The sequence below is a fragment of the Halichoerus grypus genome, chromosome 2, assembly GCF_964656455.1.
Source record: "Halichoerus grypus chromosome 2, mHalGry1.hap1.1, whole genome shotgun sequence".
NCBI lineage: Eukaryota > Metazoa > Chordata > Mammalia > Carnivora > Phocidae > Halichoerus > Halichoerus grypus.
The window spans coordinates 25,480,333-25,506,853 of record NC_135713.1 but is presented as its reverse complement, the minus strand read 5'-3'; the positions used below and the strand labels follow the sequence as shown (position 1 = coordinate 25,506,853).

Sequence of the window (26,521 nt, the reverse complement as noted above, 5' to 3'; positions counted from 1 at the left end):
ACAGTAAAGGATCCCTGTGAAGTCAGCAGCCCACAAAGAAAATACCTTCTGGGGACAGAATTGTTGAAAACACACTTCCCCCTAGAGGCAGAAAAGATGAAAGAATATTACGCACAATTCAGAACATTTCTGTAATTTAATGAGTATTGAGGTTTTAGTTTTAACATATAGCTGATGTTTTAGAGGGAACCATTCAAGACCTGGGAGAGGAATCAGTGAATGCCAAAAAATTAAATTACAACTTTGCCTCTGGGCTTTATCTTTCCTCAAGCAGGGACTCTATTCATTGACCCCTTTTCTTCTATTTTACAAATCTGTGATTTTTTTCCAGCACTATAAAAAATAGCAATTACATATTTTTTCCATTTAAATGTATGATTCAATTTCACCAGAAACTGCGGCTAAAGATGGGCTTGAGGGATTCTTTTGAAAACAACTCTAACAGACTTACATTCTTAAGGTCAGATTTGTTTCTGTCTTACTGTCCCCTCCTAGGTTCCCATTAGCCACAATCTCTTTTCACTTCTTTGAAGATGTACTGAGACAAAATGACATTAGAAAGACTTGGGTGGCTCAGTCGTTAAGCGACTGCCTTCGGCTCAGGTCGTGGTCCCAGGGTCAGCAGGAAGCCTGCTTCTCCCTCTCCTGCATTTGTGTTCCCCCTCTCGCTGTGTCTCTTTCTGTCAAATAAATAAATAAATAAATAAATAAATAAATAAATAAATAAATCTTTTTTAAAGAAAGAAAGACTTCTGAAAAACGTAGAGCTACTGCTCTGGTGTAACCTGAGTACCAGGCTGGGGGCCGGGCTTCCCAGGGGCATCCTAGGGAAAGAGCACCCCCATAGAACCCTCCCAGCGCTTAGGCAGGTTATCACCTCACCTGTTTGACCTTCAGTGTCCTCACTGGCCTCGATTTTTCTCGCTTCTACACGGGAGATAATGATATTGTCCTGGTGTTGCAGAAATAAGGATCAGAAAAAATAGATGCAGGATGCTTTGTATCCCGTAGGAAAATAAATGGCAGCTCTCGTTATTAAATTCCCTCTAATGCCTGGTAAAGAGTACTAGACCAAGTAAGTGTTCAATAAATGTTTATGGAATGAAAGAATTAATTCAAAACCCGAACTGGTGTGGCTTTTGGTGTAACTTGCTTGGAATTATCTATCGACCTTACTTAATAATGTTTGTTTGGTGACAGTGGTTTCCCAGGGGGAACCCTTTTGGCAATCACTGTGATACTGGCCCTGGATTCGCAACCTCAGATATTTCCTAGTAAGCTGGAGACAAAAGCTTGTTCATGTCTTCCCTCTGCACAGTGGAGCAAAGAGAGTAGGAGCTGATGTTTGCCACCCACAGCTGCCCTTCCCATCTAAAAGGTTCCTACACAAAGTCAGGCTGCCTCCAGCCTCAGAGAACTAAAGGAGCAAGGGAAGCCAGGGATACATCAGAGAGTGATTTCTTTAAAAAGGGGCGGGGGGGGGAATAGAGCAGTTGTGCAGGGCACAGGACTTTGGGGATGGGGAAGAAAGAGGCAGATTGTATGGAAGCACAAAGAGGATTGTGCTGGAAGGAATGCGTTTACTTTATAGATAGTGGACATTATCACAAATAATGAGAAAAGAATAAAATGTATCCTAATGTACTAACTACCCAGGTAATAAAAAGAGCTTAATGTTCTTGTCCAATTCGGGAAACCTTTTAAGATACTTACAGTGTGCCAAGGACTATGGTGTTCTGGGGCTTCATTAAACCTACTATATCAGACATTCATTTGTTTTGTTCGGGGCTATGATCTGACCCAAGTTATACTTACTTGTATGTGATAGAAAATCACGTGATAATACTCACTTGTGCTGTGTTTTGGAGAAACATTATCAGGACAAAATTATATCAAATTTCAAAAACATCTTATAAAATAATTTTCCTGCTGTTATTACATCACAATATTGAACGGTTTATACTCTAAATTAACGAGCATTAATCAATTAGAATACAGACTTCGTGAGGACTGAGGGTTTTTTCTTTAATCCTGCATTCCCTCCTTCAAGAAGGATATAGCAAGCACCTAAAATTTTCTTAACGATGGTAAATCCGAAGAATACAAATTTCCCATAAAACAGAATTTAGAAGAGAAATAATAAAGCAAAGAAAGGAAAAAAGATAATTCAAAGAGAAATCGTTCATAGATACAAACTTATATATATAAACTTCTAAATTCATAATTTTCAAAAACATTCAGATATGACCATGCTGGATTTCTGAATATGCAAACAACGTAGGAGGCCCAAAATCCTAAATACCAATTTTAAGAGGTCTTAACACATTGATACACCAGCATCTCATCACCTGTACTCAATTCTTGATTATTTCCTTGTTAGTGGGAAAAATGCAGTATCCTAAAAAAAAATCAGTATATTATCTTTTGTAATGCTATGAACGGAATTTAAGGTGATGAGGAAAATTTTTGTTACACTATGTGCAATGTTGTGAGATATAATTTTTTATTTCTTTCCAGCAAGTACATTCCACTAGGTATTAAATCTTGGATAGCTGATACATGAGACTAAAATAGAATAGAATGCCATGAGGAAAACATCAGGAAAATTCTTGACATTTGCCCTCTCATATTTTCGGTGATCATGTTGTGACATCAAATTTCGCCCTGACACTAGTGGAGAAAATTGTTTCTTCAAGCTGACATTGTTACATTTCAATTGTTGGTAACTCCTTTGACATTAAATGTTCTTTCCTCTTCATCCATCCTACAAAAATATTCTCCTTTCAGCCCTTCTCTTTTTCCCTTTACTAACTGCCTGGGAAAAATAGTAAAGATTATTTTAACCTGAATCCGTTGCATTGCAGACTCTTGGAAGTCTCAAGGTATGACGTGGAAATGACTTTCTACTTGGGCAATTTCTCATATTCAAGTGTATGTAAGTGTACAAATTGTCTCAAATTGCAAACCATTCATGCCGTATAGATCACCGTGAGGTTTTTTTCACCTCAGGTACAAATTTTTAAATTAACCATAGCATCAATTCTTGGCACATTCAATCTGGTACATGTCAATCTGTGAGTTTCTTGTCTTAATTTCTCTCCTTCATCAGTCTCTTCACATTCCCTTTACTCAACGGGATCTTCTCTGTGTTTAATATATGCCACAGATAGGTCTTAGATTCTTGAAAAAGAGTGTTTCTTGTGCATGCCTGTGTCATTCCAATATGGAAATTGTATTATGCTATTTCTTCTTTACACAGAGAGTAACATGGATACTATATATACTATATATACTATTAACTATTAGGTGAAAAATTTATGTCATTGTGTCATTACTTTTGTTTAATTTTTAGAACTGGTAATCTCTTTTTTTCCAACTTTATTGAGGAATAATTCTCAAGTATTATACATATTTAAAATGTACAATGTGATGATGTGATGTACATATACATGGTGGACTAGTTACCAAGATCAAGATAATTAATGCGTACATCACCTCATGTAGTTAGCTCTTTTTGTGTGTTTGGTGAGAATGCTGAAAATCTCTTAGCAACTTCCAAGCATACAGTCCTGTATTACTAAATATAGTCACCACGCCGTACATTTGATCCTCAGAACTAATTCTTCTTATAACTGAAAGTTTATACCTTTTGACCTACATCTCCCTATTTCCCCCTCCCCCCAGTGCCTGGCAACCACTATTTTATTCTCTGTTTCTATGGTATCAGCTTTCTTTTTTATTCTATATACAAATGATACCGTAGAGTCTTTGTCTTTGTCTGGCTGCCTTGTTTCACTTAGCATAATGTCTTCCGGGGTTCATCCATGTTGTTGCAAATTGCATGATGTCCTTCTTTTTATGGCTGAATAATATTCCATTATATATTCATTGTAATATTACATTATATATGTATATGTATGCAAATATGTATGCATATATTTATATATATATATATAAATATATTTTTTAATCCATTCATCTGTTGAAATTTAAGCTGTTTTCCTATCTTTGTTATTGTGAATAATGCTGGAGGAAACCGGGAGTGCAGATATCTCTTCAAGATACTGATTTCATCTCCTTTGCATAGATTACCAGAAGTGGGACTGCTGGATCATATGGTAGCTCTGTATTTAATTTTTTGAGGCACTGCCTACTGTTTCTCATCATGGCTACACAAATTTACATTCCCACCCATAAGGTATAGAGGTTCCCTTTTCTCCACAGTTTCATCATTCATCTCTTATCTTTTTGATGAGAGCCATCCTAACAGATACGAGGTGATAATGTCATTATGGTTTTGATTTGCATTTCCCTGATGATGAGTGAGGTTCAGCATTTTTTCATATACCTACTGGCCATTAATTTGTATATTTTCTTTGGAAATAATGTCTATTCAGGTCCTTTGCTCATTGTTTAATTGGATTATTTACTTTTTTTGCTATTTTGTATAGGCTCTGTATATTTTGAATATTAATCCCTTATCAGATACATGGTTTACAAATATTTTCTGCCCTTCCATAGGTTGCCTTTTCAACTTATTGATGGTTTCTTTAAAAAAAAAAATTTATTTATTTATTTGAGAGAGAGCACGAAAGGGGAGAGGGTCAGAGGGAAAAGCAGACTCCCCGCTGAGCCAGGAGCCTGACGCAGGGCTTGATCCCAGGACCCTGGGATCATGACCTGAGCTGAAGACAGACACTTAACCGACGGAGCCACCCAGGCGCCCTTATTGATGGTTTCTTTGGCTGTACAGAAGCTCTTTAGTTTGATGTGTCCTATTTGTTTGTTTTAGCTGTTGTTGCCTATGCTTTTGGTGTCCTATCCAAGAAATTATTACCAAGACCAATGTCAAAGAGCTTTTTCCCTGTTTTCTTCTATAATTTTTGTGGTTTCAGGCCTTTAATTCATTTCAAGTTAGTTTTTGTAAGTGGTGTAAGATAGGGGTTCCATTTCATTCCTTCACTTGTGGATCTCCAGTTTTCCCAACATCATATTAAAGAGACTATCCTTTCCCCATTGTGTGTTCTTGTTGCCCTTGTCAAAGATTAGTTGACTGTAGATGCAAGGGTCTTCTGGGCTCTCAATTCTCACCCACTGGTTTGTGTGCCTGTTTTTATGCCAGAACCTTACTGTTTTGATTATTATAGTTTTGTAATATAGTTTGAAATCAGGAAGTATAATACTTGACCTTTGTTCTTCTTTCTCAGTATTGTTTTGGTTTAGGGATCCTTTGGGGATCCATAAAAATTTTAGGATAGTTTTTGTTATTTCTGTGAAAAATGCCATTGGAATTTTGATAGGGATAGCATTGAATCTGTAAATTGCTCACAGTAGTATGGACATTTTAACAATATTAATTCTTCTAATCCAAGTACATGGGGTATCTTTTCCATTTATTATGTCTTCAATTTCTCTCATCAATGTCTTATAGTTTTCAGTGCACAGGCCTTTGACTTGCTTAGTGAAATTTATTCCTAAGTATTTTATTGTTTTTTTATGCCACCATCCATGGGATTCCTTTTTTTCTCTTTCAGATAGTTTATTGTTAGTGGATAGAAACACATAACTGATCTTTATATGTTGATTGTGTAACCTGCAACTTAGCTGAATTCATTTCTTCATTTATTAACGGAATTCTAACAGTTTTTAGTGGAATCTTTAGGTTTTCTTTACATAGGATCATGTCAACTGCAGAGATAACATTACCTCTTCCTTTCCAACTTAGAGGTCTTTCATTTCTTTTCCTTGCCTAATTGCTGTGGCTAGGACTTCCAATATTATGTTAAACAGAAGTGGTGAGAGTGGACATCCTTTTCCTGTTCCATCTTAGAGGAAAGTCTTTTAACTTTACACCATTGTGTATGATGATGGCTGTGGGCTTGTTGTATTATAGACTTTCTTAGGTCAGTGCGGTGACAGCTCCAGCCCTGGGAAGGGAACACAGCAGCAGGGACTCTGGACAGCTCCAGCACATGGTTTCCGTGTTGGTGAGGACTGTGGGTGTCCTCAGGAGTGAGGATTACTAGGGTTCTCCTGCACTCCTTTTCCCCCCGTGGGGTAAAATCCCTCTAAGGGGATCCCTCTTGGTGCTGAGCTATTTTGGACAGGGGGCTGGGATGACACAGGTAAAATGTTTCCTACTCTTGTCTATGTGTACTCTTTTCAACATCCTCAGTTTTTGGGCTCTGCAGAGTTTCTGCTAATCCTTCATTGTAGTCCAGAGCTTTCCCAGATCCATTTTCATCAGCTGTTCACTTACTGGTTTTTTGGTTTCCTTTTGTGGGGTAGAGGAGCATCAGGACCTTCTAGCCGGCCATGTTGTGGAACTACATTGTTACTTTTGAGTGCTGCATAGTAGTCTACCATAGCATACTTGTTCATTCTCCTAGCTTTCAACCAATGTTAATTCTCAGCTGCCAGAAACGGCTCGGATGAGGATCGTCATCTGGGCCCCCTATATGAGAGTTTTCCTGGGGTTTATGTTGTTGGGTCAAAGGTGTGTGTGTTTTTATTTTACTCTCTATGGCCAGACTACTCTGCAGAATACCAGCATTAGTTTCCATCCCCACCAGCTCCACATGAGGGTTTCCTTTAGGAACTTCTTTAGAGTAAAACTTCAGTATGTTCCTAATGCCTATTTAGTGTGTCTCCATTACCAAAGCGGAGGGCTGAACCAGTTTCCTCAGACACTTCATAACTGCAGAGTCTGTCTTCTAGACGATAAGAGAATTTGAACAAGTCCTAAACCTGACTTTAGTTGTTAATTAGGTCACCTACCTCTTCCTGTCCAAACACTGTGGCCAAAGGAATCACACGTGAGAAGTGAATAACTGATGACCCTAACTAAAATCCCAGTGTTGTTACCAAAAGAGAGAGAAATGGATGTTGAATGACCAGAACAAGTAAGTGTTCTTAAAACTATAGCCTTGTGGTTAGTAGGTATGACCAATCCACAGTCTCAACCCAAGTCACAACATCTCTGAGCAATATCCAAGATGGCTCAGTTCTGTTTCTGCATAAGAGACCACCTCAAAACTTAATGGCTTGAGACAGAACCCATTTATTTACTCATGATTCTGTAAGTGAGTTCAACTGAGGGGTTCTCCTGGTATTTTGTCTGGAATTACTCACATGGCTATAATCATCTGGCAGCTTCTCTGGGGCTGGAAGATCAGAGAGGGCCTCACTCACATGCCTGGAGATTAAATGGGGCTGCCAGCTGGAATGTCTCAGTTCTCATCCATGCAGCCTCTCTGATAAGATGCCCTGCATTTCTTACACAGAGGTGATCACAGTAGGCAAGCCTCAGTGCAAGAGCACATATCAAGTCTCTGGCTTGACATTTACTGACGTCTCCTTGGCCAAAGCATGTCATATGGCCAAACCCAAAATCAGTGTGGGAAGGTGACACATAAGGGAGTGAGTGCCAGATGCATGCTTCATTGGGAGCCATTAAAATAACCGTCTACTATTCTAGAGGACAGTTCCACAGCATGCTACACTAAAACTAGTGTTTTACCGAGAGTCATCTAGAAAGAGGTACAACTCCCTGGCCAAAAACTGAAACCTAGAGAAATATTTGGCTCTTATGGATTGAGCCAGCCCAGGAGATTGAGGGAACACTGAGCTAATGGATTCTAAGACAACACCCCCACATGGAGACTAGAGAAAAGTTCAAGGTACAAACAAAACAGACAATGAGACTTTGAGGTTTGGAGTTGGAGGACATCTACTGAAGAGGGTTTCTCAGCCGTAGAAGCAATCTGCGGCAGAGAGGGCTAGTTGTCCACCCAATATTCGTTCTTCCCTTTGTCCTTATTAATAGGATCCATTTTATTCAAGGCAACAATCTTCTCTAATGAAAAATTATATTCATCAGCCTCCCTTGAAACTAAGTATGGCAATGTGAAGCTAAATATGGCTAATCACACTCTGGAAAACAGTATGGATTTTCCTCAAAAAGTTAAAAATAGAACTACTCTACAGTCCAGCAATTGCACAATGAGGTATTTACCAAAAGAATAAAAAAATACTAATTCAAAGGGATACATGCACCCCAATGTTTATAGCAGCATTATCTACAATAGCCAAACTGTGGAAACAGCCCAAGTGCCCATCAACTGATGAATGGGTAAAGAAGATGTGGTGTATATATATAAAATGGAATATTACTTGGCCATTAAAAAGAATGAAATCTTGCCATTTGCAGCATGGATGGAGCTAGAGAGTACTATGCTAAGTGAAATAAGTTAAGAGAAAAACAAATACCATATGATTTCACTCAGATGTGGAACTTAAGAAACAAAACAGATGAACATGGGTGGGGGGAAAGAGAGGCAAACCAGAAAACAGACTCTTAACTATAGAGAACAACTGAGAGTTGCTGGAGGGGAGGTGGGCAGGGAGATGGGCTAAATGGGTGATGGGTATTAAAGAGGGCACTTGTTGTGATGAGCACTGGGTGTTATATGCAAGTGATGAGTCAGGTGTAGTTTCTATACCTGAAACTAATATTATACCATACGTTAACAAACTGGAATTTAATAAAAACTTGAAAAAATAGGGACACCTGGTGGCTCAATAAATTAAGCATATGACTCTTGGTTTCAGCTCAGGTCACGATCTCAGGGTCATGAGATCCAGCCCCATGGTGGACCCCTCATTCAGCACAGAATCTGCTTGAGATGTTCTCTCCCTCTCCTTCTGCCCCTCTCCCCAAGGGTCTCTAAATAATTAATTAATTAATTAATTAATTAAATCTTTTTTAAAAAACCTTGAAAAAGATAACAAAATAATAAAAAATAATAAACATGGCTAGTCAAATGTAAGTGGAAATTAATTGTTGGGTAAAAGTTCCAGGAAGGCTCTTTAAAGGGGGACATACTCTGACTCCATTGGCCATTTCTCTTCTTCCTCCCTGAAATATGTACATGATGGCTGGAGCTCCAGCAGTCATATTAAGACTGTGAAATGACCTTGGGGATGGAGCCTTCATGCCAAGGATGGTGGAGTAGGAAAATCAGTATCTGAGTCCCCAGTGATAGACTGGTAGGCTTCTTTTACAAGAGTGAACAAACTATATTTTCAAGCCATTCTTTGAGTTTTCAGCCAATACATCTGGATTTAATCCTAACTAGTACATCAAGGTAGATTGAGTGATTTGTACTATGTACAGTGGGCTAATTTGTGGCTTTTTGAAACTTGATTTATTTTCCTTTTTTTTTTCCCCCCTGTTTTACAGAAAGTCTTTCGAAGCCCTGTCCTTGTTTCAGTTATACCCAGGGAACACAAGGCAAGAGATTCTTGCCTAGACAGACTGTGTACAGGTGGCTGGCAGGAATAACAAAATGAAAGGACACATGATAAACTAGGACACCCTGCTCACTAGGACACATTGATAAACACTGGAGATTCCAAATTACTAGGAGAAGAGAATTACTCTTTACACACCCTGGAGAGCCATCAGATAAACCTTGAACGATTCTTTAAAAGATGGAAAATATTTGGACACAGAAAAGAAAGGACAATGGACATTCCAAATAAGGGTAGTCTCACAAGCATGAGCTCTGAGTCAGTTAGTAGTGTGCTGGCTGGTCTCAGAGGAATGGACTTGCTGAGGTGAAGGGTTCATAGGAAGATGGAATGGAAAAAGAATAGGGAAAGCTTTTAATAACATTTTAGAGCTTGAATATTTCTCCTGAAATCATCAAGCAGAGCCTGAGGATTTTATAGCCGGGGGACCATATGATGAAGCTAATGATTTTAAAAGGTCAGTTTGGTCTTGACATTAAAGATGGGTTTGGAACTGAAGGGAGTCTAGAGGTTAGAAGAGCCTTTAAAGGTCCTTATAACAGTCTGGATGTGAAATAGTCTTCTCCTGAATGGACTCAGGTGATAGCAACAGGAACAGAGATGAAGGGAACACAGATGAAGGGAACACAGATGAAGGCTTGTGGAAGGAAGCCATCAGGACAAGAGGACTGCAGAGTTCCGAGTAACACTAACATAGTTACTTGGGAGCTTATTTCTCTGGAAAACTAAGAAACTAAGAGTGTTACTGAAAGCTATTACAAAAAGCTTTAAGGAAAAGTCTCTGAGTTTTTGGGTCAGGCACAAAAATCAAAGCATATCTGAAAATCAAAGTGGTTATTATATTCTAAGAAAAACAGAAATGTTCGACCTGAACAATTCCATAATTAGGCTGTGTCACCCAGACTCAAAGAACAATTATGGAACTTTCTACCTTTTTGTAGATTTATAAACTTCTCTATAGAGCAATCCAAGTGAAATGGTTAAAATGATAAGCTTTTCTAAATGCAATTCGGTATATTCTGGATTGGGTCCTGAGATAGAAAAAGGACATTAGTGGAAAAACTGGTGAAATCTGAGTAAAGTCAAGAGCTTAGTTAACAGTAATGAACCAATGTTAAGCTCATAGTTCCAGCAAATGTACTGCAGTTACAGAAGATGTTAATATTAGGGGAAACTGAGTCTGTGGGTCCATTCGTGTGGTTATAACAAAAATATCATAGACTGGATGGCTTAAACAAAAACATTTATTTCTCACAGTTCTGGAGGCTTGGAAGTCTGAGATCAAGGTGCGGGCAGATTCAGTGTCTAGTGAGGACCCACTTCCTGGTTCACAGACGGCCATTTTCTTGCCGTGTTTTCACATTGTGGAAGGGTGAGGGAGCTCTCTGGAGTCTCTTTTACAAGGGCACTAATCTCATGATTGGGGCTCCACCCTCATGACCCAATCACCTCCCAAACGTCACCCCTCCAAATATCATCACACTGGGGTTTAAGCTTCAACACAGGAATTCTGGGACACAAACATTCAGTCCATAGCACTGGGAATACAGGACGCTCTGTGTTATCTTTGCAATTTTTCTATAACCTAAAACTATTCTAAAATAAAAAGCCATAAACTTCGAAGCCAAACAGACCTAGGTTGAACTCCAGCTGAATGAATTTAGGCAATTTCCCTAAATCTCACTTTCTTCCAAAATGAAAGAGGGTAACAAGAGTACTGATCTCATAGTATTTAATGAGACAATACAGGGGTGCCTGGGTGGCTCAAGGCCACCCCAGTTAAGCATCTGCCTTTGGCTTAGGTCATGATCCTGGGGTCCTGGGATCGAGGCCCCATATCGCATCAGGTTCCCTGCTCAGTGAGGAATTTGCTTCTCCCTCTGCCTCTTCCCCTCCCCCCTGCTCTTGTGCTCTCTCTCTCTCTCTCTCTCTCTCTTGCTCTCTCTCAAATAAATAAATAAAATCTTTAATGAGACAATACAGGTAAAACCCTAAGTGTGCTGCCTGCTACCAAGTAACACTAGGGTTTATTTGTTGTGCTATTGGTGAACCCTTTATTCAAAAGAGTTCCCAAATAACTCAAAAGTAATGGAAAGATCTAAAAACTTTCCGGTCAAAAAATGATTCAACCAGAACACACCTATCAGAATGGCCAAAATCTGAAACACTACCAACGCCAAATGCTGGTGAGGATGTGTAGCAACAGGAACTCTCATTCATTGCTGATGGGAATGAAAAATGTTGCAGCTGCTTTGGAAGGCAGTTTGGCTGTTTCTTACAAAGCTAAACATACACTTTCCATATGATCCAGCAATCATGCTCCTTGGTATTTACCTAAAGGAATTGAAAATTTACACCCACACAAAACCTGCACACGGATGTTTATAGCAGCTTTATTCATACTTGCCAAAACTTGGAAGCAGCCAGGATGTCCTTCAGTAGGTGAATGGATAAATCAACTGTGATACATCAGACAATGGAATATTATTCAGCCTAAAAATAAATGAGCTATCAAGCCATGAAAAGACATGGGAAAGGTTTAAATGCACACTACTAAGTGAAAGAAATCAATCTGAAAAGGCTGCATACTGTATGATTCCAACTATATGAAATTCTGGAAAGACAAAACTATGGAGATTGTAAAAAGATCACTGGTTGCCAGAGCTTGGGGAGGGGACAGAGATGAATACACAAAACATGGAGGATGTTTAGGGCAGCAAAAATAATCTGTCTGATACCATAATGATAGATACATGTCAATATACAATTGTCCAAACCCATAGAATGAATCCTAATGTAAACCATGGACTCACGGTGATTATGATATGTCAGTATAGGTTCATCAGTTGTAATCCATGTCCCATTCTGGTGGGGGGTATTGATAATTAGGGGGAGACTATACATGTGTGAGGGCGGGAGTATATGGGAAATCTCTATACCTTCCTCTGCATTTTGCTATGAACCTAAAACTGCCCTTAAAAATGAAGTCTTTTCTTTTTTTGTATCCTTTGGGTAAACCCCTAGTACTGCAATTACTGGGTCATAGAGTACCTCTATTTTTAACTTTTGGAGGAACCTCCATACTGTTTTCCAGAGTGGCTGCAGCAGTTTACATTCCCACCAACAATGTAAGAGGGTTCCCATTCCTCCACATCCTCACCAACACCTGTTTCCTGTGTTGTTCATTTTAGCAGTTCTGTCTGGTGTGAGGTGATACCTCGTCGTAGTTTTGATTTTCGTTTCCCTGATGATAAGTGATGTTGAGCATCTTTTTTTTTTTTTAAGATTTTATCTATCTATTTGATAGAATGAGAGAGCAGGAGAGCACTAGCAGTGGAAGTGGCAGATGGAAAGGAGAAGCAGACTCCCCGCCGAGTAGGGAGCCCAACGTGGGGCTCGATCCCAGGACCCTGGGATCATGACCTGAGCCGAAGGCAATCGCTTAACCAACTGAGCCACCCAGGCGCCCCGGATGTTGGGCATCTTTTCAAGTGTCTGTTGGCCATCTGGATGTCTTCTTTGGAAAAATGTTTATTCATGTCTTCCCATTTTTTAACTGGATTATTTGGGTGTTGAGTTTTATAAGTTGTTTGTATATTTTGGATACTAATTCTTTATCAGATCTGTCATTTGCAAATATCCTCTCTTATTCCGTAGATTGCCTTTTAGTTTTGTTGATTGTTTCCTCTGCTGGGCAGAAGCTTTTTATTTTGATGAAGTTCTAATAGATTATTTTTGCTTTTGTTTCCCATATAAGAGACTCATCTAGTAAGAAGTAGCTATGGCCAATGTCAAAGAGGTATGGAAGTGTTGAATGACTAAGTTCTACACCTGAAACTAGTATTACACTGTATATTAACTAACTGGAATTTAAATAAAAACTTGGGGAAAAAAATGAAGTCTTTTTTTTTAAAGAAATGAAAAACATTAAAATATGATTTTTTATTGAGGTATGATTAACATACAGCATATTGGTTTCAGATGTACAACATAATGATTAGATATTTGCATATGCTGGGAAATGATCACCACCATAAGTCTAGTTAACATCTGTCACCATACGTAGCTACAGAATTTTTTTTCTTATGATAAGAACTTCTAAGATTCACTCTCTTAGCAACTTTCAAACACGCAATAAAGTTATATTAACTAGAGTCACCATGCTGTACATTATATCCCCGTAACTTATTTGTTGTAACTGGAAGTTTGTACCTTTTGACTCCCCTCAACCATTTCCCCCCACTCCTTACTCCCCACTTCTAGCAACCAGCAATCTGTTCTCTGTATCTATAAATTTGATGCTTTTTTTTAAGATTTGATTTTTAAATGGGATTGAATTTAATGTTACAGGTACTCTGATGGTCAGTTTTATGCATCAACTTGGTTGAGCTATAGTCCTACAGTTATTTAATCAAACACTAATCTAGGTGTTTCTGTGAAGGTATTTTGTAGATGTAATTAAAGTCCACAATCCATTGACTTGAAGTGAAGGAGATTATAAATAACCTGGGTGGGCCTGATTAAATCAGTTGAAAGGCTTTAAAGAGTAAAACTGAGGCTTTCATGAGGAATAAACTCCACCTGTGGATAGCAGATAAGGTTCTTAATCAAGAGACGCCTGGGTGGCTCGGTTGGTTAAGTGTCTGCTTTCTGCTCAGGTCATGATCCCAGTCCTGGGATCAAGTCCCGCATTGGGCTTCTTGCTCAGCAGGAAGCCTGTTTCTCCCTCTGCCCGCTGCTTCCCCCTGCTTGTGCTCTCTCTCTCTCTCTCTCTGACAAATAAAAATCTTTTAGGAAAAAAAAAAAAGGCTCTTATTCAAGAAGTCCAACCTGCCATTCCTGAAAAACTGTCTTATAAATTTTGGACTTGCCTTGCCAGCCCCACAATCACATGAGCCAATTCTGCAGAATAAATCCCTTAATGTATATCTTCCACTGGTTCTGTCTCTCTGGTTGAACCTGGACTGATACTGGTAACCTACCCAAGATTCTGGATTCGGCGTGCCACCACAAGCAGCTTGAATTTCTCCAAAATTAAACTATGGTGACCAATGTTAAACAAAGTTGAGGTGACAGAAATCCATTAGCATAATGCAGAGGAATGCATTCTAGATGGGTTCATCAAGTTCCCCTCTTTCAGCTCTCAGCTCACACCCAAAGCAATACGGAGGAGAGTCCCTGATGACCAGCTGACGACGCTATGCAGGGCTGAAAATGGACCGCTGCTGTCCCATAGGGACAGCCCCAAAACACAGTAGTGAAGGCAAGTATTCACAATGAGCAGAGCTTAGGGCCATACACTTAGTTGTCCACTTCATGTGGAAAGAGAAGTGACTCAAGGTAAGAACATTTACAGACCACAAATGTGGTCCACCCCTGGCAAAACATGAACTGTTCTAATCTCCTCTCTGACAGGAATGGAATAGGACACGTTCCTCACTGTTCACTGTTCATTCACACCAGCATTCATTCACCACTGCTATCTGTGCACCTGAGGTTTTGTTTAGATGCCCACGTCTGGCACAATACTGCAGTCTAAGGTATTACCTGGTTGAGTGTGAGTAATCTTATGTAATCCTCCAGGATTGGTCTAGATGTTTTAGGGGATAAATCTACAAATTAAATGGGAATGCAAGAGAACCACTACCCCCTACATCCTTTAGGATAACATTAGCCTGTGCTGTTTCCCATGAAGATATAATATTGTTTGGGCTGGAGCAGTGGGAAGGGGATGAGGAGTTTCAAGGAATACCCACTGTGGTACTCTTATCTTTCAGGCCAAGGAGCCAATGTAGAGGTTCTGTCATATACCAATTTGGGGGCCAACTGACCCACTAGAGACCAGATGACCCACTGTGAAGTAGACCTGAGTCAAGGCTCTTATTTCCTGGCCTCCCATTTGCCCCCACTCTAACAGTGGACCACAAAACTGCTTTGGGTTCTCAGATAGCAATGTCAACTTATCCCTATGTCCAATAGGTTTGGAAATGTTTGGTTATTCCCTTTCCCCAGTGATTGGTTATCTGAGCAAATGGCCATGGGTCTCCCTGGGAAAGGACTAGAGGAATCATTACCGTATCTACTGGCCATGGTGTTGCCATATCCTTCCTTCTTGGAGACATGGTCTCTCCTTAATTCAGGGTATCTGGGTCTTAAAACAGCTCAGATCTCTTATCATCCATCCTTGATTTCTCTCGATGGCTTAAATTAAGCAATACCCTTATTGCCTGTCCATCAGTCTCTCTCCCAGGGAACACATCTATTAACCAACTCTGTAGCCTTCTTAGTGATCAGCCCCACCCACCCCCATGACACTCCGATTTTGTAGCCTCATTGCTTCTGATGAGTAAAGACCTGCTGGTCTTTATTATTTTGGAGTCCTTTTATCCCCTTGTTATCAGGAAGCCCTATTCTGTCATCAGCCCTGTCCTCCAGGGACAACTACCAAAGAGACTCTCAGCGAATCTGGCGCCCTCTCAACAGAGCATTCTTTTTTTTTTTTTTTTTTAAGATTTTATCCATTTATTTGACAGAGAGAGCACAAGTGGGCAGAGTGGCAGGCAGAGGGAGAGAGAGAAATAGGCTCCCCCACTGAGCAGGGAGCCCGACGTGGGGCTCAATCCCAGGACCCCGGGATTATGACCCAAGCCGAAGGCAGATGCTTAACTGACTGAGCCACCAAGGTGCCCCGATAGAACATTCTTTAATATGTTGATAAATGGACTGTCCTCTGGGCCCTGCCCCAGAACGTAATCAGTTGGTGGGCTTTCTGGCCTTAGGTTATATGTCCACTGTAGCATGTCCTCTTCTCTGAGCCTTCTGACCTATTTTTCCACCTCCTGCCACAGCAGTTCTGGAATTTCTACTTCACTTGGTGTGGGCCTTGCCTTTCTTCAAACTTTAAAGAGCCATCATTTCCCAGGGTCATTGCCAAAGGTGTTAAATCACATATTATGGAAGAATGCTCCCATGATGAACTCTCTTTATTATGTTCTAACCTCCCTTCAGCGGGCACCGTCAGGATCCAGTTCCATCTACAGCCTCCCAGCAGCTGCTAGCACATGCTGGTGAGTTCCCTGGGTTCCTTCCCCCCCAGAGCCTCCGTCCTTCCTTAGCAGGCTCAGCACTCCCACAGTTGAGTTTTATTGGATTTAACCCTGCTTATTGGTCTGATAGCCAGAGGAGGAGGTGGCTGGAGATCCTGAGGCGGCTCCCTATTGTGTTGCATGGCAGACGCTTCTGTGTTGTTTTCAAACAAGCAGGGAATATGGTTTTTAACAGGAAGTAGTACTCCCTTTCCTCAGGCTCAGGACACTCAGAGGAGTCTGGGGCTTCGAGATTTTCTGAGGCATCGACCCAGATTCCCCAGCCCTTTCCCAGTCGTGGCCCTGACCTGCGTGTCACAGACTTGGTAATTGGAGAACGCAACCACCTCTGGAGCACTAGTATTCTTCTAATTACACACGAGGCCTGATCCTTTGGTTGTTCTGCTCTCCAGCAGTAGGATTATTGTGATGGGACCACCACAGAATTAAAGAAAGAACAGACCCTATTGAGAAATCCCGACCCAGAAGGTGTTTACCATAACCGATGTGATTTTAGTTGATCTTCCTTAGGAGAACAAGTGTGTGCATTTTTAGTTACCTGAGGAATAATTCATCATGTTAGGCAGGTGATTTTCTTGTTGGGCTGTGTGATTTGGGGATGTTACTGAAGGTGGAAATGGAAACGCCAAAGTGATGGCTGCCGTGAATATGGGTCAGGGTTCCTTCCCCATGGCTTCCCCAACCCCCACCCCTCCCAATCTTAGGACAATAGAGGTGGGATTCAGTGCTCTGCCTCCCACTGGGGAAATCAGGTCAAAGAGAGCCTTTCCTCTCCCCATTCCCCGGGCGGCCAGCACACAACTGGCCGGCCTGGTTTTGCCGAGGTCCAGGAATCTGGAAGGAGGAGCACCCGGCTGGCTGAGACTCCAAGGAAGACGTGGTCATGTCAGGGAGGCAGGTGGGGTCAGTATGACTGACCTGGGAGTGGCCGGCCTGGCTACAGCCCTGCTTCTGGCATGTGGCAGGCCCGGTTCTGATTCTCAGGCAACGGGGACGGGCTGGCTCAGCAGCAGATGCTCTCAGCAGCCCCCCTGCCTCGCCTCTGCGAGCTGCACCCCGGGGGCAACTGCCAGGAGCTGGCCCTCGGATGGGAGGCTTTCCCCGAACAGGAGCAGGCTGCCCTTACCCGTGCTGGTGGCAGCTAGAAGGATCGGACAGTGAGCAAGCCCGGAGCAGCCCCGAGGCTCGGCCTCACAGAAATCAGTGTCTAACTGCCCCCGTGCCTGCCCCCACGTGAGCAAGAGAACTCAGAGATCCGTGTTCCCGCACGTTCGCAGAGTTCCCCTGAGGGCTCATTTCTGGAGCCCACCAGACGGCTCTGATTATACACTTTTGATCAGCGCTCTGTCTTCCCACCTCCCATCTCCACTCTCCTAACCGATGTTTCTGCCACCTCCCAAATAAACTCCTTGCTTTCAAACTCTTTCCCCAGAGTCTGCTTCTGGGGGAAACCAAACTAAACAGGTTCCCCTCAGCACAAAGGGATTTCACTGGGAGGCTCCTGGAGGTGCGAAGGATTGAGGGGAGGGAGAGCTCACAAGCAAGACGGGAAATAGATAATCACAGAACTCAGAAGGGGTAGGCCTGGCGAGAAGAGCCCAGTCCACACGTCACACTGTATCTCCCCCAGAGGAGCCAAAGTCTGAGAGATGTGTCTGCTTGCAGAGCGCAGCTCCAGAGCTGCCCCTGGCTGGGTGTGCAGGTTGGAAAAGAGAAAGTGTTCCCTTTGGCTTCCAACGTGGGGGGTAGGTGTCTCCTCCCATCAAGACTTGCAACGTTGTGTCTGCCTTTGGCTCAGGTCGTGATCCCAGGGTCCTGGGATCCAGTCCCGCATCGGGCTCCTTGTTCAGCAAGGACCCTGCTTCTCTCTCTGCCTGCCATCCCCCTGCTTGTGCTCTCTCTCTCTCTGACAAATAAATAAATAAAATCTTTAAAAAAAAAAAAAGACTTGTAACATGAGCTGGGTGCTTTTACAAAGAAGAGCTGAACTCTTAAAAGACAGGGAAAAAAAGACAAACTCCAAGCAGAAAAAAACCTAACGGCCTTGAATCTACTTCATTTTATTCTCCAGGGTTATGAAGAAGGTATGAAACCACTGGTTATCACACAAATAACAATCACAGCCTTTGCCGTCTGCTTATCAAAATGTCTGTGGTATGAAGGCTTTAGGAGAGTCAAAATGTCCTGTCCCTTCCCAATCTGATACTGATTTTTTTTTTCTGTCTGTCATTTCTTAAGTTAATTTTTCTGCCTTTGTAAACTCTATTAGGATCTATTTTCTACCTTCATGAAATAGTTCATCTTTCTCTTATACTAGATGCTCTATTCCCCCCAACTTCCTTTATATTATTTATAAACCATATCACATTTTTTCTTTACTATTCCTAGTTCTACAAGATCATAAGGGCACGGAATTGAGATCCCAGAAGGCAATAGGGCCTAATAAGAGGAACCACTGTTTGAGCACTTGCTCAGTGAAAACAAATGGCAGCAGGCATTCGCTCACTGAAACCTCACAGTTACTCTCTGAACCAGGCATTAGTCTCAGCTGCATTTTAGAGGCGACGAAACTGAACCTTCAGAAAATGGAATAATTGGTCTGTAACACAGGCAGTATGTGACAGGGCCAGAATCTGAACCTAGTTATTTAACTCAAAAGCCCACATTCCTAAGGAGTATTCCACAGGCAAAACAAGGGCTTTGGATTCAACCAGAACTGGGACCGAACTTGCCAGTGTCAAGTGTCACTATTAGAGTGGCGAGCAATTCAGAGCCCGCCAGCATGGTGCGCTCCCCGACTCCACAACCGGCCTGAACGCCGTCTACCCTCCTTTCGTCGAGAAATCATTGTCAAAGAGTTTTCCATTTTAGCCATTACTCTTTTTTTTTTCTTTTCTTTTTTTTTTTTTAAGTAGGCTCCATGCCGAGCATGGAGCTCAACTCGGGGCCCGAACTCATGATCCCCAAGATCATCACCTGAGCCAAGATCAAGAGGCAGACGTTTAACCAACTGAGTCACCCAGGCACCCCCCTTTTTTTTCATTTCTTCATTATAAAATGTAAATGCATGCATCGATATTTTGACATATATCAGAAGTGTTTGGTACTGCTAATAAATTAAGAGGAAAGATCTCTACCAGAGGGTTTTCTAATTTAAAGATCTAAAGATGGGCTTGGAATAGTCATAGAAAGAATCCCAAGTAAATTATTAATATGTCAGAGTTTTAGAATGGGAAGAATGCAGCCAGTCCAGTCCTTTCATTTCACGAATGAAGAAGGGTCTGGAAAGTGAAGGGATACCCACTGTCACTAAGTGAAGCCCACCCAAGAATTGAGGCATTGCGACTCCATCACTCCTCGGTATATGTCTTTTTGTGTTATCATACATTACGTTATTAAGAGCTTTTGCCATTTTTGTTCTGAGCCTGCAAGCTGTAGACATGGTACTCAGTGAGCATTTAATGTTTGACTGAATTTTCTAAATTTGCTAAATTCAGCATTTTATCAAGTAAGTCATTTTTTTTTTAAAGATTTTATTTATTTATTTGACAGAGAGAGACACAGTGAGAGAGGGAACACAAGCAGGGGGAGAGGGAGAGGGAGAAGCAGGCTTCCCGCTGAGCAGGGAGCCCAATGTGGGGCTCGATCCCAGGACCCTGGGATCATGACCTGAGCCGAAGGCAGACGCTTAACGACTGAGCCACCCAGGCGCCCCATCAAGTAAGTCATTTTTTTAAAAAAAATCTACCAAGCTTATTTTGCAGGAGGAAAAAAATGTCTTTTTAAAATGTACATAAGCCCTCAGGTTCGATTTCTGTTTGATTTATACTTTCCTAGGGAATCGCGCATTTTCTTAGAGGTCCCTGTGCTTCCTAGTCTCATTGTGAGCAGGCATTTGTCTGTTTCTCAGCGGGAGTTATTTCTAAGCTGCCAGAGCTATGGAGATCAAACGGAGGCTTCGGCTGACATCTTTTAAATGTCCAATTACCAGGCTTTGGGGAAAGACACACAGTGGGTAAAATTTACATTTGCTATAGACATATTTTCGTCATATAAAATCCAGGGGTCCTCTTGTTTCATGAAGCTATTCAAAGATTATGAAGCAAAATAATGGATTATTTTCTTCTTTTGAACAAGGAAAAACCATGAAGATCCAGTTAAAATAATAATAATAATAAAACCAGAAAAATAAAAAACAAATTGTAATACCCAAAGGGCATTCTGTATTACAGGAAAAAAAAAAAAAACAACTCTGTCCACACAGTGTACAGAACTTCAGGGCTCAGGCAATCCAAAAATGCTAGATGCACACCAGTCCCATGTGGATGTGGCCATAAACCAGGAAAGGCTAAGGAAGGGCATAGAATTGGGACCCCAGGCAGCTTTAGAATATTTCCGATTAAGGAGAGAAGGGAGGTGTTCTAAGATGTACCTGGGATTTGTTTTAATCAAGTGTGGTGCGGTGACAGACACAGGAAAACTACCTTTGAAAGAAGAGTTGATTCCTTCCATTTCCCAAGAGATGGGCCCACACACCACACAGGGTGTGGGAAAGCGCCAAGAGGCAGGAGGAGTGAGGATAAGATGACCCAGAGCCTTTATTCTTGGGAAAGGAATGGGTAAGGCAGGGTAGACAGGTTTGAACAAGCTGAAGATTGAATAGTTTGAATAATTTCACAGGGCTTCTAGCTCTAGGGGTGGTCTCCAGCTGCCCAGTACCTGATTTAGGGCAGGGGAGATGGTGGTTTGGTGTGTGAGTTAAGTAAAGGAAGTGGCTGGGGAGGCAGACTTTGGATGGGTTGATGCGCATATGAAAAAGATGCTCACTAGGGAGTTGTTGGCACTCTCTAGGAACCAAGTAGCCCCAGGAAGGGGCAGTCTCTCCCCAGCCAGCAATGCCTCCCAAGATGTCAAACATCATAAAATATAGAAACTAGAAATCATGATTAATACAGAAGGCCACTCTTAGGGAAGTTGTTCTTCGGCAGAATTAACCCAAACCAAAATGTCACAGTAAACTATTTGATGCTCATCAACAGTGATGGAAAAAAACAAGAGGAAATCTCTACAGTCTGTGGGTTTGACGTGTAATTCTGTCCCAGACATTTGTTGCTCAAAGCTCGTGGGATATGAAACTGGACTAATCACCTACTTCACAAAAGCAATACGTCCAGAAAGTTTTACATTATTGTAAGGATAGATGCACGCTTTACCTTTCTCCTCCCCAATTTAAAATATATGTACTTTTTTTTCACATTTTTTAATTTAAAGATATATTACTTTTCAGGTAATAGTTTTCTTTTTTTATAGGTTGTGGTTTTAGTTTAATAGAATAAAAATTAAAATATGGTGGTCAGCAAAACCTGTCATAATAGCTAAAAATGGGAAATAATCTAACTATCCACAGCTAAGAAATTAAGTAAATCATGAGATATCCATACAATGAACCATGAAACAGGTATTTAAAATAATGTTGCTGAAGAATAAGGAAGGGCTTTTAACATACTTAATGGAAAATGTAAGTTATAGAATTCTATGTTCTATATAGTCTGTTCTTCTAAAGAAAAAGGTATTTACATGCCTCAGGGAAAAACAAAAAACAAAAAACACTGGGAGGATATGCACCAAAATAGGATCCACAGTTATATGGGTTGTGGGGTTATAATTGATTTATTTTCTTCTTTTTCCTTATTTGTATATTTAAAATTTGCATAATAAGCATGTATTTTATAAAAATGAGAAAATAAAAATCGTATTTATTTTTATTATATTGGAGTTTCTTTTCCCAAGGAAATTCTCTCCTACTGCTGGTTCCGCTAGGTCATAAGGCTCAAGTGGCAGGACAACTGAGCCCTCAGCCCAGCCCCGCTGCACAACCTTTTCTTATTCCAGACCCTATTCAGAACTGGTATCCTATGGGTTGCCCAATAAGTGAGTCAAAGCAGCATGCCCAAATGGGGTATATGCCTCCAAAATCCAAAGAGGCTCACCAAGTGAGCCAGGTGAGGTGCAACAACACGTCTCTCACTTTAGAAGGAATATCCCCAGATAACCAGATCACTGGACTCTAGAAACTCACCAAGATGTCAAAGCCCTAAATTTTCTTAGGATTTCTTTTTCACCCTAAGGCATACTTGTTTTTTGGTAAGACATCAAAGCGGTTTGCTACCTCCTCACCACCAACTCTCATTAGCATAATTCCATCTACTAAGGGATAGCAAAATGACCGATACTCCTCCAAACTGCACTGTGATCGAAAGCAAGAGAACTGACTTAGCCCTAGGACTGAGCATCTGGGGTAGGATATATATTCCAAACAGTTCAAAAAACACAACCTGCCAGGCCATGGCTGCCAAGACCAGATTTTGGTCAGCCAATTGAGCACACTGAAGCCAACACATTAAATCTAGAATCCCAGAAGAGTACTCCAGTGTTAATAATTCAGACCAAAAAAGCCTCACATAGTGTCCTTTTTGGTCTAACACTTTTTTTTTAAGTTGGTTTTTTTGTTTTGTTTTGTTTTGTTTTTTGAGAGAGAGAGAGAGAGCACGAGAGGGAGGAGGGTCAGAGTGAGAAGCAGACTCCCTGCTAAGCAGGGAGCCTGATGCAGGGCTTGATCCTGGGACTCCAGTCGCTTAACCAACTGAGCCACCCAGTTGCCCCAAGGTCTAACACCTTTAGAATCCACTCTGACAGTTGCTCCCCAGGCTCTTGCCAATTCAGATCAGTGACATCTTGGAGCTATGTATAAACTCTCCCTTCCCACACCAGCCTTTGTGCCTCTCCATCAGGGCTCTGTTGGTTTCAACGCTTGTTGGGGCCTGAAGATAATGAGTGGTGACACTAGTTTGGGACACAATTGCCAGGTATAAAGGCTTTTAGGAGAGGAAGGTTTGTTCCCTCAGAGAGGCATGAGGTTTCCTCTGCTGGCAAGGGAGGCAAGGGGAACTTACCGATTCAAAGTTCTCAGCCTTGTCCATGTCTCCCCCAAATGTCTTCAAACCAGCTGTGCTTCATGTCCCACTCCAGCCCCACCAGTGCCCTTACCCTAGGGTAAGAAGCCTAGCAGGTTTTACCCTCTGTACCCTTTACCCCTCAGCCGTATCAACCCTGCAGTTACAAAAAAGGAAGGATTCCCTCCAAGCGGTCATGGAGGCCTTCTGGTTCCCTGTGTGCATTCTTAAGTGTATCTTTAAAGCTTTTCATTTCCCTTGGACTATCTAGGGTTCTCAGAAGAAGCCAGGTGTCTCCATGATCCTTACAAACACGACTATCGCTATAGCAATTAAGTCCCACAGCCACTTGACCTCCCCATGCCTTGCCCTCCACCGCACTTGGCTTCTTGCTATCATACCATGATCATTTGGGTAGTCATGTTGCGGCTATATGCCATGAATTATCCATGTCCTGTTCTCCCCTCACCCCTACCAAGCACACGATCTCTGTGCTATACGCAACCCAATCTCAAAATCCTGTTTCAAGGGTCTGCTTTCTGAGTATCATATAAATTATAAACTGGAAGTTGTCCCTTAATTCCACCATCCCACATAGGACTCCGGAAATAAAACACAGATAACAACTGTCCCCTAACTGTACATAGACTACATCATATTACATCACCTTTCACTCTAAAATCCCCAATCTGTCATTCTTTGGCTAATTTCTCTTCTCTTCCCATTCTCACTCGACTTTTTTTTTTTTTAAAGATTTTATTTATTTATTTGAGAGAGAGAATGAGACAGAGAGAGAGAGCATGAGATGGGGGAGGATCAGAGGGAGAAGCAGACTCCCTGCTGAGCAGGGAGCCTGATGCGGGACTCGATCCCTTGACTCCAGGATCATGACCTGAGCCGAAGGCTGTCGCTTAACCAACTGAGCCATCCAGGCGCCCTCTCACTCGACTTTTAATTAAGCATTTCCTCGGCGGTGCTTAATTCCTTGCTTTCCACCCCAGGCAGATTATCAATGTACTTCTTCAAACAAAGTCAATGTTTTTTCCAAGAAAAATATGGGTGGACTTAATTTCTTTTCTCTTACTACTTTTGCATCCCCAGCACGGAGCTCAGTGACTGTCTCATAAAACATATGAAAATTGTAAGAATAACACTTCATATTTTAAGTCTTTACTATAAGCTTTACGTATCTTATCTCATTTAATCTTCACAACAATACCATGTGGTATTTACCATTATTATCCCAGCTTACCTGTGAGGAAACAGGCTTGGAGAGTTTAAGCAACATGCCCAGGGCGACACACACAGCTGATAAGTGAGAGAACTAGCTCCCTGTGATACTAAAGCCACTAGGCTCACAGCCTCTTTCAAGAGTGTTTATAGAATGAACAGCCAGATGATGAACCCCAATAAATGCTATACATTCTTTTTGTGACCCAGACAAAACTTCCTGGTATCATCACTGACCCTTTTTACCAGACGTCACTCTTATGGCTCCATCAATTGTTGTGGGTAATAGAAACCAACTCTGGCTAAACTTATCAAAAATAAAGGGATGGGTTGAAAGGTAAGGTTAGCCCACAGAATTAAAGCGATGACTGATCAGCAAATTTTGGAAAGGACAGAACCCAGGCAAAACCAAGGAATAAAGGAGCAGGAGCCTCGACCCGTTGGGATGAATCAGCTTCAACTATTTTCAGTCCTCATGTCACTCTGCGTCAAGCCTCAAATTCCAGCGAGAGCCTGTCTGACATCATTGGGATCCGCATCCAGCCCCAGGCCAGGGAGTGGGGGTGGAGGTGGGATGGGGCACCGTGATTGGCGGTTCCACTGAGACCACGTTCCAGAAAGGAAAACAGAGGGGCAGTAACTGTGGATAGACTTCGTCGGTGTTGGGCAGGCAACAAAATGTCTCCCGCAATGACCTCAACACATCCGTGGTCAGAGGAGAAAGATCTGGACTAGTGAAAATACTCAAGGAAATGCACAACAGAGAAAATTCCTCGAGAAACGGTCCAAAATGTTTAGAGCACTGTTTCTCAAAAGGAGCACTTGTAACAAAATAAATAAAAGATTTTAAAAGAAAAGCTCATGGACCATCTAGTGTTGCCTTAAATTACTTTTCACTGCAACGTTACTTAGATGTGTACAAATATGAAAACAGGGATAAAAATTTCCTTGGATTTACAGCACTTATAAAATTATAAAGGCACAACACATTTTAAAATTCGACCCAAACAAAATGACGAAACCAATATAATTGAAGTTACTTACACAAGTTTAACTTGACAGCTGATATTTTTCTGAAACGGAGCTGCTACTCCCAAAGTGCCTCGGCTTCTGCCTGCCACCCTGAGGCATTTCGGAGTTCAGCACTGCGGTGTGGTTGCATGCTTGCTGATGACTCAGTTCTCCCGCCACTTTATCCCTTCAATCCACAGGGAAACTTGGGACAGCAGGGCCAGTCATGACTTGGCCTTCATTTGGCATGAAAATATCTGTGCTCTCCTATTAACCCACGATAATTAGAATAATTTGATGTTAACGCATCAGAAACACAGAGGCATAAAAATTCTTGGCAATGCTCAGTAATGAGACGATCACTCGGATGATCCATAACATGGCTGATATTAAAATTTTTAGAGTACCTTAGAAACATAAATGCAACTTTTAAACTTTCTTGTGGCAAATTCATGGATATCTGAGACTATATCCTTGGAACCCCAGGCATTGTGACCCCCAGTTTGAGAAACAGGTGTTTAGAGCACTGGCATCATCCTTAGAATAAATATGTAATGAACCCTTTGAAAAGGGTATTACAATGACTTGCTGCTATAAATTCCTACATATGTGTTGGGTATAAAATTTCCATATGCATTCTGCTAGTTCTTCTGCCCTTGATATTCTGCATGTTGTATTTAAAGAGAAAAAAAATACCTTACAGCCTCTTGATAACCTCTATGGAGTGGGTGAAAACTCCAGTTTCTATGAATACAGTAATACGTGTTCGTCAAATTGTATTAAAAAAGCATGTAAGTTGAGGGATACCTGGGTGGCTCAGTCGATTAAGCGTCTGCCTTCGGCTCAGGTCATGATCCCAGGGTCCCGGGATCGAGTCCCGCATCAGGCTCCCTGTTGAGCGGGGAGCCT

General features: G+C 41.6%; 1 protein-coding gene and 1 long non-coding RNA gene across 2 annotated transcripts in view; both read right to left on the bottom strand.

Annotated features, from left to right (window-relative positions):
- The window catches only part of NPR3 (natriuretic peptide receptor 3), a 115,250-nt gene that overhangs the window by 73,985 nt on the left and 14,744 nt on the right, over positions 1–26,521 (bottom strand). The gene's annotated exons all lie outside the window — the stretch shown is intronic.
- Positions 118–26,521, bottom strand: LOC144381065 (uncharacterized). Its single transcript, XR_013445512.1, has 4 exons — positions 26,309–26,521; positions 25,646–25,879; positions 883–952; positions 118–680 (listed from the first exon to the last, which is right to left on the bottom strand). It is a non-coding gene; the product is annotated as an uncharacterized LOC144381065 (long non-coding RNA).